Here is a 10,456-nt window from a genome sequence, read left to right as displayed (position 1 = left end):
AGGCCAAGGCAGGAGAATCGCTTGTACCTGGGAGGCAGTGGTGGCAATGAGCTGAGATTGCACCACTGCACTCCAGCCTGAAAAAGAAAAAAAAAAAAAATTAGCTGGTCATGTTGGTGCATGCCTGTGGTTCCAGCTACTCGGGAGGCCAAGGCAGGAGAACCGCTTGAACCTGGGAGGCGGGGGTTGCAATGAGCTGAGATCGCAGCACTGCACTCTAGCCTGGGGAACAGAAGGCCGAGGGTCATGGCTCACGTCTGTGATCCCAGCACTTTGGGAGGCCGAGGTGGGTGGATAACGAGGTCAAGGGATTGAGACCAACCTGTTCAACGTGGTCAAACCGCGTCTCTACTGAAAATACAAAAAATTAGGTGGGCACGGTGGTGTGTGCCTGTAATCCCAGCTACTCAGGAGGCTGAGGCAGGACAATTGCCAGAACCCGGGAGGCGGAGGTTTCGGTGAGCCGACATCGCGCCATAGCAGTCCAGCCTAGGTAACAAGAGCGAAACTCCGTCTCGAAAAAAAAAAAAAACAAAAAATTAGCTGGCCGTGGTGGTGCATGCCTGTGGTTCCAGCTACTCAGGAGGCCAAGGCAGGAGAATCGCTTGAACCTGGGAGGCGGGGGTTGCAATGAGCTGAGATGGCACCATTGCACTCCAGCCTGGGAGACAGAGTAAGACTCTGTCTCAAAGAAAAAAAAGAAAAAGGCCGGGTGTGGTGGATTACGCCTGTAATCCCAGCACTTTGGGAGGCCGAGGCGGGTGGAGCACGAGGTGAAGAGATTGAGACCATCCTGGTCAACATGGTGAAACCCTGTCTCTACTAAAAATACGAAAAATTAGCTGGGCACGGTGGCGCATGCCTGTGATCCCAGCTACTCAGGAGGCTGCGGCAAGAGAATTGCCTGAACCCGGGAGGCGGAGGTTGCAGTGAGCCGAGATCGCGTCATTGCACTCCAGCCTGGGTAGCAACAGCGAAACAGGGTCTCAAAAAAAAAAAAAAAAATTAGCTGGCCATGGTGCTGCATGCCTGTGGTTCCAGCTACTCAGGCGGCCAAGGCAGGAGAATCGCTTGAAACTGGGAGGCGGGGGTTGCGGTGGGCCGAGATCGCGCCTTTGCACTCCAGCCTGGGTAACAAGAGCCAAACTCCGTCTCAAAAAAAAAAAAAATTAGCTGGCCGTGGTGGTGCATGCCTGTGTTTCCAGCTACTCAGGCGGCCAAGGCAGGAGAATCGCTTGACCCTGGCAGGCTGGGGTTGCAATGAGGTGATATCGCACCACGGCACTCCAGCCTGGGAGACAGAGAAAGACTCTGTCTAAAAAAAAAAAAAGGCTGCGCGTGGTGGCTGACGCCTGTAATCCCAGCACCTTGGGAGGCCAAGGCGGGTGGATCACGAGGTCAAGAGATCGAGACCATCCTGGTCAACGTGGTGAAACCCCGTCTCTACAAAAAATTCAAAAAATTAGCTGGGCACGGTGGCGCGTGCCTATAATCCCAGCTACTAAGGAGGCTGAGGCAGGAGAATTGCCTGAACCCGGGAGGCGGAGGTTGCGGTGGGCCGAGATCGCGCCTTTGCACTCCAGCCTGGGTAACAAGAGCCAAACTCCGTCTCAAAAAAAAAAAAAAAATTAGCTGGCCGTGGTGGTGCATGCCTGTGGTTCCAGCTACTCAGGAGGCTAAGGCAGGAGAATGGCTTGACCTGGGAGGCGGGGGTGGCAATGAACTGAGATCGCATCACTGCACTCCAGCCTGAAAAAAAAAAAAAAAGAAAAAGAGCGGTGTTTTGCTCTTGTTACCCAGGGACGAGTCCAATGGCGCGATCTCGGCTCATCGCAACCTCTGCCTCCCGGGGTGAGGCAATTCTCCTGCCTCAGCCTCCTGAGTAGCTGGGATTACAGGCACTCGCCACCGTGCCCAGGTAATTTTTTGTATTTTTAGTAGAGACGGGGTTTCACCATGTTGACCAGGATGGTCTCGATCTCTTGACCTCGTGATCCACCGGACTCCGCTTCTCAAAGTGCTGGGATTCCAGGTGTGAGCGACGACCCTCGGCCTTTTTTTTTTTTGAGACAGAGTCTTACTCTGTTCCCCAGGCTGGAGTGCAGTGGTGCGATCTCAGCTGAGTGCAACCGCCGCCTCCCAGGTTCAAGCGATTCTCCTGCCTTGGCCTCCTGAGTAGCTGGAACCACAGGCATGCAACACCATGGCCAGCCAATTTTTTTTTTTGTTTTCCTTTTGAGACGGAGATTCGCTCTTGTTACCCAGGCTGCAGTGCAATGACGCGATCTGGGCCCACCGCAACCTCTGCCACCCGGGTTCACGCAATTGTCCTGCCTCAGCCTCCTGAGTAGCTGGGATTACAGGCACGCGCCACCGTACCTAGCCAATTTTTTGTAGTTTTAGTAGAGACGGGGTTTCACCATGTTGATCAGGATGGTCTCGATCTGTTCACCTCGTGATCCACCCGCCTCGGCCTTCGAAAGTGCTGGGATTACAGGCGTAAGCCAGCAGGACTGGCCTTTTTTTTTTTGTTTTTTGAGACAGTCTTACTCTGTCTCCCAGGCTGGAGTGCAGTGGTTCCATCTCAGCCCATTGCAACCCCCGCCTCCCAGGTTCAAGCGATTCTCCCTCCTTGGTCTCCTGAGCAGCGGAACCACGGGCATGCACCACCACGGCCAGCAATTTTTTTTTTTTTTTTTGAGACGGAGTCTTAAACTGTCTCCCAGGCTGGAGTGCAGTGGTGCGATCTAAGCTCATTGCAACCCTCGCCTCCCAGGTACAAGCGATTCTCCTGCCTTGGTCACCTGAGTCGCTGCAACCACAGGCATGCACCACCATGGCCACCTAATTTTTTTTTTTTTTTTGAGACGGAGTTTTGCTCTTGTTGCCCAGACTGGAGTGCAATGGCGCCATTTCGGCTCACGGCAAGCTCCGTCTCCCGGGTTGAGGCAATTCTCCTGCCTCAGCCTCCTGAGGAGCTGCGATTACAGGCACGCGCCACCGTGCACGGCTAATTTTTTGTATTTTAACTAGAGACAGGGTTTCATCATGTTGACCAGGATCGTCTCGATCTCTTCACCTCGTGATCCACCCGCCTCGGTCTACCAAAGTGCTGGGATTAGAGGCGTGAGCCACCACGCCCGGCGTTTTTTGTTTTTGTTTTTTTTTAATCAGCTGGCCATGGTGGTGCATTCCTATGTTTCCAGCTACTCGGGAGGCCAAGGCAGGAGAACCGCTTGAACCTGGGAGGCGGGGGTTGCAATGAGCTGAGATCGCAGCACTGCACTCCAGCCTGGGGAACAGAAGGCCGAGGGTCATGGTTCACGCTTGTAATCCCAGCACTTTGGGAGGCCGAGGTGGGTGGATAACGAGGTCAAGAGATTGAGACCAACCTGTTCAACGTGGTCAAACCGCGTCTCTACTGAAAATACAAAAAATTAGCTGGGCACGGTGGTGCGTGCCTGTAATCCAAGCTACTCAGGAGGCTGAGGCAGGACAATTGCTAGAACCCGGGAGGCGGAGGTTTCGGTGAGCCGACATCGCGCCATAGCAGTCCAGCCTAGGTAACAAGAGCGAAACTCCGTCTCGAAAAAAAAAAAAAAAAAAAAAATTAGCTGGCCGTGGTGGTGCATGCCTGTGGTTCCAGCTACTCAGGAGGCCAAGGCAGGAGAATCGCTTGAACCTGGGAGGCGGGGGTTGCAATGAGCTGAGATGGCACCATTGCACTCCAGCCTGGGAGACAGAGTAAGAATCTGTCTCAAAGAAAAAAAAGAAAAAGGCCGGGTGTGGTGGATTACGCCTGTAATCCCAGCACTTTGGGAGGCCGAGGCGGGTGGAGCACAAGGTGAAGAGATTGAGACCATCCTGGTCAACATGGTGAAACCCTGTCTCTACTAAAAATACGAAAAATTAGCTGGGCACGGTGGCGCATGCCTGTGATCCCAGCTACTCAGGAGGCTGCGGAAAGAGAATTGCCTGAACCCGGGAAGCGGAGGTTGCGGTGACCCGAGATCGCGTCATTGCACTCCAGCCTGGGTAGCAACAGAGAAACAGGGTCTCACAAAAAAAAAAAAAAAAAAAAATTAGCTGACCATGGTGCTGCATGCCTGTGGTTCCAGCTACTCAGGCGGCCAAGGCAGGAGAATCGCTTGAAACTGGGAGGCGGGGGTTGCGGTGGGCCGAGATCGCGCCTTTGCACTCCAGCCTGGGTAACAAGAGCGAAACTCCGTCTCAAAAAAAAAAAAAAATTAGCTGGCCGTGGTGGTGCATGCCTGTGGTTCCAGCTACTCAGGCGGGCAAGGCAGGAGAATCGCTTGAACCTGGCAGGCTGGGGTTGCAATGAAGTGATATCGCACCACGGCACTCCAGCCTGGGAGACAGAGAAAGACTCTGTCTAAAAAAAAAAAAAGGCTGCGCGTGGTGGCTGACGCCTGTAATCCCAGCACCTTGGGAGGCCAAGGCGGGTGGATCACGAGGTCAAGAGATCGAGACCATCCTGGTCAACGTGGTGAAACCCCGTCTCTACAAAAAATTCAAAAAATTAGCTGGGCACGGTGGCGCGTGCCTGTAATCCCAGCTGCTAAGGAGGCTGAGGCAGGAGAATTGCCTGAACCCTGGAGGCGGAGTTTGCGGTGGGCCGAGATCGCGCCTTTGCACTCCAGCCTGGGTAACAAGAGTCAAACTCCGTCTCAAAAAAAAAAAAAAAATTAGCTGGCCGTGGTGGTGCATGCCTGTGGTTCCAGCTACTCAGGAGGCTAAGGCAGGAGAATGGCTTGATCTGGGAGGCGGGGGTGGCAATGAACTGAGATCGCATCACTGCACTCCAGCCTGAAAAAAAAAAAAAAAAGAAAAAGAGCGGTGTTTTGCTCTTGTTACCCAGGGACGAGTCCAATGGCGCGATCTCGGCTCATCGCAACCTCCGCCTCCCGGGGTGAGGCAATTCTCCTGCCTCAGCCTCCTGAGTAGCTGGGATTACAGGCACTCGCCACCGTGCCCAGGTAATTTTTTGTATTTTTAGTAGAGACGGGGTTTCACCATGTTGACCAGGATGGTCTCGATCTCTTGACCTCGTGATCCACCGGACTGCGCTTCTCAAAGTGCTGGGATTCCAGGCGTGAGCGACGACCCTCGGCCTTTTTTTTTTGAGACAGAGTCTTACTCTGTTCCCCAGGCTGGAGTGCAGTGGTGCGATCTCAGCTCAGTGCATCCGCCGCCTCCCAGGTTCAAGCGATTCTCCTGCCTTGGCCTCCTGAGTAGCTGGAAACACAGGCATGCAACACCATGGCCAGCCAATTTTTTTTTTTGTTTTCTTTTTGAGATGGAGTTTCGCTCTCGTTACCCAGGCTGCAGTGCAATGACGCGATCTGGGCCCACCGCAACCTCTGCCACCCGGGTTCACGCAATTGTCCTGCCTCAGCCTCCTGAGTAGCTGGGATTACAGGCACGCGCCACCGTACCTAGCCAATTTTTTGTAGTTTTAGTAGAGATGGGGTTTCACCATGTTGATCAGGATGGTCTTGATCTGTTGACCTCGTGATCCACCCGCCTCGGCCTTCGAAAGTGCTGGGATTACAGGCGTAAGCCAGCACGACTGGCCTTTTTTTTTGTTTGTTTTTTGAGACAGTCTTACTCTGTCTCCCAGGCTGGAGTGCAGTGGTTCCATCTCAGCCCATTGCAACCCCCGCCTCCCAGGTTCAGGCGATTCTCCCTCCTTGGTCTCCTGAGCAGCGGAACCACGGGCATGCACCACCACGGCCAGCAATTTTTTTTTTTTTTTTTTTTTTTTTGAGACGGAGTCTTAAACTGTCTCCCAGGCTGGAGTGCAGTGGTGCGATCTAAGCTCATTGCAACCCTCGCCTCCCAGGTACAAGCGATTCTCCTGTCTTGGCCACCTGAGTAGCTGCAACCACAGGCATGCACCACCATGGCCACCTAATTTTTTTTTTTTTTTTGAGACGGAGTTTTGCTCTTGTTGCCCAGACTGGAGTGCAATGGCGCCATTTCGGCTCACGGCAAGCTCCGTCTCCCGGGTTGAGGCAATTCTCCGGCCTCAGCCTCCTTAGTAGCTGGGATTACAGGCACGCGCCACCGTGCCCGGCTAATTTTTTGTATTTTTACTAGAGACAGGGTTTCATCATGTTGACCAGGATGGTCTCAATCTCTTCACCTCGTGATCCACCCGCCTCGGCCTACCAAAGTGCTGGGATTACAGGCGTGAGCCACCACGCCCGGCGTTTTTTGTTTTTGTTTTTTTTTTTAATTAGCTGGCCATGGCGGTGTATTCCTGTGTTTCCAGCTACTCGGGAGGCCAAGGCAGGAGAATCGCTTGTACCTGGGAGGCAGGGGTGGCAATGAGCTGAGATTGCACCACTGCACTCCAGCCTCAAAAAGAAAAAAAAAAAAAAATTAGCTGGCCATGTTGGTGCATGCCTGTGGTTCCAGCTACTCAGGAGGCCAAGGCAGGAGAACAGCTTGAACCTGGGAGGCGGGGGTTGCAATGAGCTGAGATCGCAGCACTGCACTCCAGCCTGGGGAACAGAAGGCCGAGGGTCATGGCTCACGCCTGTAATCCCAGCACTTTGGGAGGCCGAGGCGGGTGGAGCACGAGGTGAAGAGATTGAGACCATCCTGGTCAACATGGTGAAACCCTGTCTCTACTAAAAATACGAAAAATTAGCTGGGCACGGTGGCGCATGCCTGTAATCCCAGCTACTCAGGGGGCTGAGGCAAGAGAATTGCCTGAACCCGGGAGGCGGAGGTTGCGGTGAGCCGAGATCGCGTCATTGCACTCCAGCCTGGGTAGCAACAGCGAAACAGGGTCTCAAAAAAAAAAAAAAAAAAAAATTAGCTGACCATGGTGCTGCATGCCTGTGGTTCCAGCTACTCAGGCGGCCAAGGCAGGAGAATCGCTTGAAACTGGGAGGCGGGGGTTGCGGTGGGCCGAGATCGCGCCTTTGCACTCCAGCCTGGGTAACAAGAGCGAAACTCCGTCTCAAAAAAAAAAAAAAATTAGCTGGCCGTGGTGGTGCATGCCTGTGGTTCCAGCTACTCAGGCGGGCAAGGCAGGAGAATCGCTTGAACCTGGCAGGCTGGGGTTGCAATGAAGTGATATCGCACCACGGCACTCCAGCCTGGGAGACAGAGAAAGACTCTGTCTAAAAAAAAAAAAAGGCTGCGCGTGGTGGCTGACGCCTGTAATCCCAGCACCTTGGGAGGCCAAGGCGGGTGGATCACGAGGTCAAGAGATCGAGACCATCCTGGTCAACGTGGTGAAACCCCGTCTCTACAAAAAATTCAAAAAATTAGCTGGGCACGGTGGCGTGTGTCTGTAATCCCAGCTACTAAGGAGGCTGAGGCAGGAGAATTGCCTGAACCCGGGAGGCGGAGGTTGCGGTGGGCCGAGATCGCGCCTTTGCACTCCAGCCTGGGTAACAAGAGCCAAACTCCGTCTCAAAAAAAAAAAAAAAAATTAGCTGGCCGTGGTGGTGCATGCCTGTGGTTCCAGCTACTCAGGAGGCTAAGGCAGGAGAATGGCTTGACCTGGGAGGCGGGGGTGGCAATGAACTGAGATCGCATTACTGCACTCCAGCCTGAAAAAAAAAAAAAAGAAAAAGAGCGGTGTTTTGCTCTTGTTACCCAGGGACGAGTCCAATGGCGCGATCTCGGCTCATCGCAACCTCCGCCTCCCGGGGTGAGGCAATTCTCCTGCCTCAGCCTCCTGAGTAGCTGGGATTACAGGCACTCGCCACCGTGCCCAGGTAATTTTTTGTATTTTTAGTAGAGACGGGGTTTCACCATGTTGACCAGGATGGTCTCGATCTCTTGAACTTGTGATCCACCGGACTCCGCTTCTCAAAGTGCTGGGATTCCAGGCGTGAGCGACGACCCTCGGCCTTTTTTTTTTTGAGACAGAGTCTTACTCTGTTCCCCAGGCTGGAGTGCAGTGGTGCGATCTCAGCTCAGTGCAACCGCCGCCTCCCAGGTTCAAGTGATTCTCCTGCCTTGGCCTCCTGAGTAGCTGGAAACACAGGCATGCAACACCATGGCCAGCCAATTTTTTTTTTTTTGTTTTCCTTTTGAGACGGAGTTTCGCTCTCGTTACCCAGGCTGCAGTGCAATGACGCGATCTGGGCCCACCGCAACCTCTGCCACCCGGGTTCACGCAATTGTCCTGCCTCAGCCTCCTGAGTAGCTGGGATTACAGGCACGCGCCACCGTACCTAGCCAATTTTTTGTAGTTTTAGTAGAGACGGGGTTTCACCATGTTGATCAGGATGGTCTCGATCTGTTGACCTCGTGATCCACCCGCCTCGGCCTTCGAAAGTGCTGGGATTACAGGCGTAAGCCAGCAGGACTGGCCTTTTTTTTTTTGTTTTTTGAGACAGTCTTACTCTGTCTCCCAGGCTGGAGTGCAGTGGTTCCATCTCAGCCCATTGCAACCCTCGCCTCCCAGGTACAAGCGATTCTCCTGCCTTGGCCACCTGAGTAGCTGCAACCACAGGCATGCACCACCATGGCCACCTAACCCAGGCTGGAGTGCAATAGCGAGGTCTCGGCTCACCGCAACCTCCGCTTCCCGGGTTCAGGCAATTCTCCTGCCTCAGCCTCCTGAGTAGCTAGGATTACAGGTACGGGCCACCGTGCCCATCTAATTTTTTGTCTTTTTACTAGAGGCAGGGTATCACCATGTTGACCAGGAAGGTCTTGATCTCTTGACCTCGTGATTCACCTGCCTCGGACTCCCAAAGCGCTGGGATTACAGGCGTGAGTTACCAAGCCCGGCCTTTTTTTTTTTTTTTTTTTTTTAAATTAGATGGCCATGATGGTGTTCGCCTGTGTTTTCAGCTACTCGGGAGTTCAAGGCAAGAGAATTGCTTGAACCTGGGAGGCCGGGGTTTCAATGAGCTGAGATCGCACCACTGCACTCTTGCCTGTGAGACAGAGTACAACTCTGTCTCAAAAAAAAAAAAAATGCCGAGGGTCGTGGCTCACGCCTTTAATCCCAGCACTTTGGGGGGCCGAGGCGGGTGGATCACAAGGTCAAGATATCGAGACCATCCTGGTCAACGCGGTGAAACCGCGTGTCTACTAAAAATACAAAAAATTAGCTGGGCACGGTGGCACGTGCCTGTAATCCCAGCTACTCAGGAGGCTGAGGCAGGAGAATTGCCTGAACCCGGGAGGCGGAGGTTGCGGTGAGCCGAGATCGCGCCATTGCACTCCCGCGTGAGTAACAAGAGCGAAATTCCGTCTCCAAAAAAAAAAAAAAAGAAAAGAAAAGAAAGTCCTACTGCGTAAAAACGAAGCCCTTCTCTGGCTGCCTGCCGTCGGAGAAAAGCTGCGCTCCCCCAAGCTCCAGGGCTCCGGGGGCCTGCCGCCGCCGTTTCCGGGCGCGCACCTGGAAGTCCCGAGCTGGGGCCCCCGCCTTAGTCGCCTACTCCAAAGCCCCGCCCCGCCGCGCTTCACCGCGCCTGCGCCCCACTCCATCGCCCGCTCCCGCTCCACCGCGCCTGCGCGTCGCTCCACAGCCCCGCCCCGCTGCGCGGCGCCTGCGTCCTGCTCCACTGCGTCTGCGTAGCGAGCGCCAGTGTTGCAGTTGCAGTCCGTCGGGGGCAGTGAGCGGGTCGTCTGGCGGTTGCGGAGTCGTTGGCGTCCGCCGCGAGGGAGCGTCGGTGTGGAGGCGCCTTCTGGCTCGGGCTGGGACCGGCTGGAGCGCGAACGAGTAACGGCGGCAACTGCGGGCATGTGGACGGCGGCCTCAGCGGCCAGCAGGTAAGGTCCGCGCGGGGGAGGGTGGGTCTTGCAGGCCCCTGACGGGGTGCGGGTTGCGGGCGTGCCAGGGTTGCGGCGGCCTGGCCGAGGGTGTAGGCGAGCGCGGCCCGCGCGGATTCCGTTCGGGAATTGTCCTTCCGGCGGCGCCCGCACCGCGCCCACTGCCGGCCGGCCCTCGACGGGGACCCGGGCGGGGCGGGCCTCGGTCTCGGGGCGGGCGCGCGCTCCTTCTTCGCCGGCCCGTACTCCTCCGTCTTCCCATTTCTTCCGCACCCAGCCAACGTGGCCGCCACTCTCCTGTCTCCACTTACTGGCCGTTGCCGGCCTCTTTGCGCGCGCTTTGTTTGAAGCAGGCCGGCGGGCTCGGGGGTGGCGGCGCTGTGCAGGCGGACGGGGGGACCGGGTAGGGGCGGGTTGGGTCACCCCGCGGACGCGGACCTGCCCTCGGGCCACCCTTCCTAGGCCCGGGGGATGGCCGTGGTCCTTGCAAGCTGTAGGTTGCCGGAACGCCCATCGGCCAGTCCTCGCGCCGGCGCAGCCCCCTTCCTGATGCGCGCGGCGAAACTTGCGTGCTCTGGAGAGCCACGCACTTTTCTTCTCCTTAGTGAGTGGCCTTGGATGTATTCGTGTAGGAGTGAGTGTGTTGAAATTTGCAATGCGGTACCGCGCAGCCCCTCTGGTTTGG

The sequence above is a fragment of the Aotus nancymaae genome, unplaced genomic scaffold (assembly GCF_030222135.1).
Source record: "Aotus nancymaae isolate 86718 unplaced genomic scaffold, 86718_ANA_hifiasm-v0.15.2.pri h1tg000141l, whole genome shotgun sequence".
NCBI classification, from domain to species: Eukaryota; Metazoa; Chordata; class Mammalia; order Primates; family Aotidae; genus Aotus; species Aotus nancymaae.
This window is presented reverse-complemented; position numbering follows the sequence as displayed.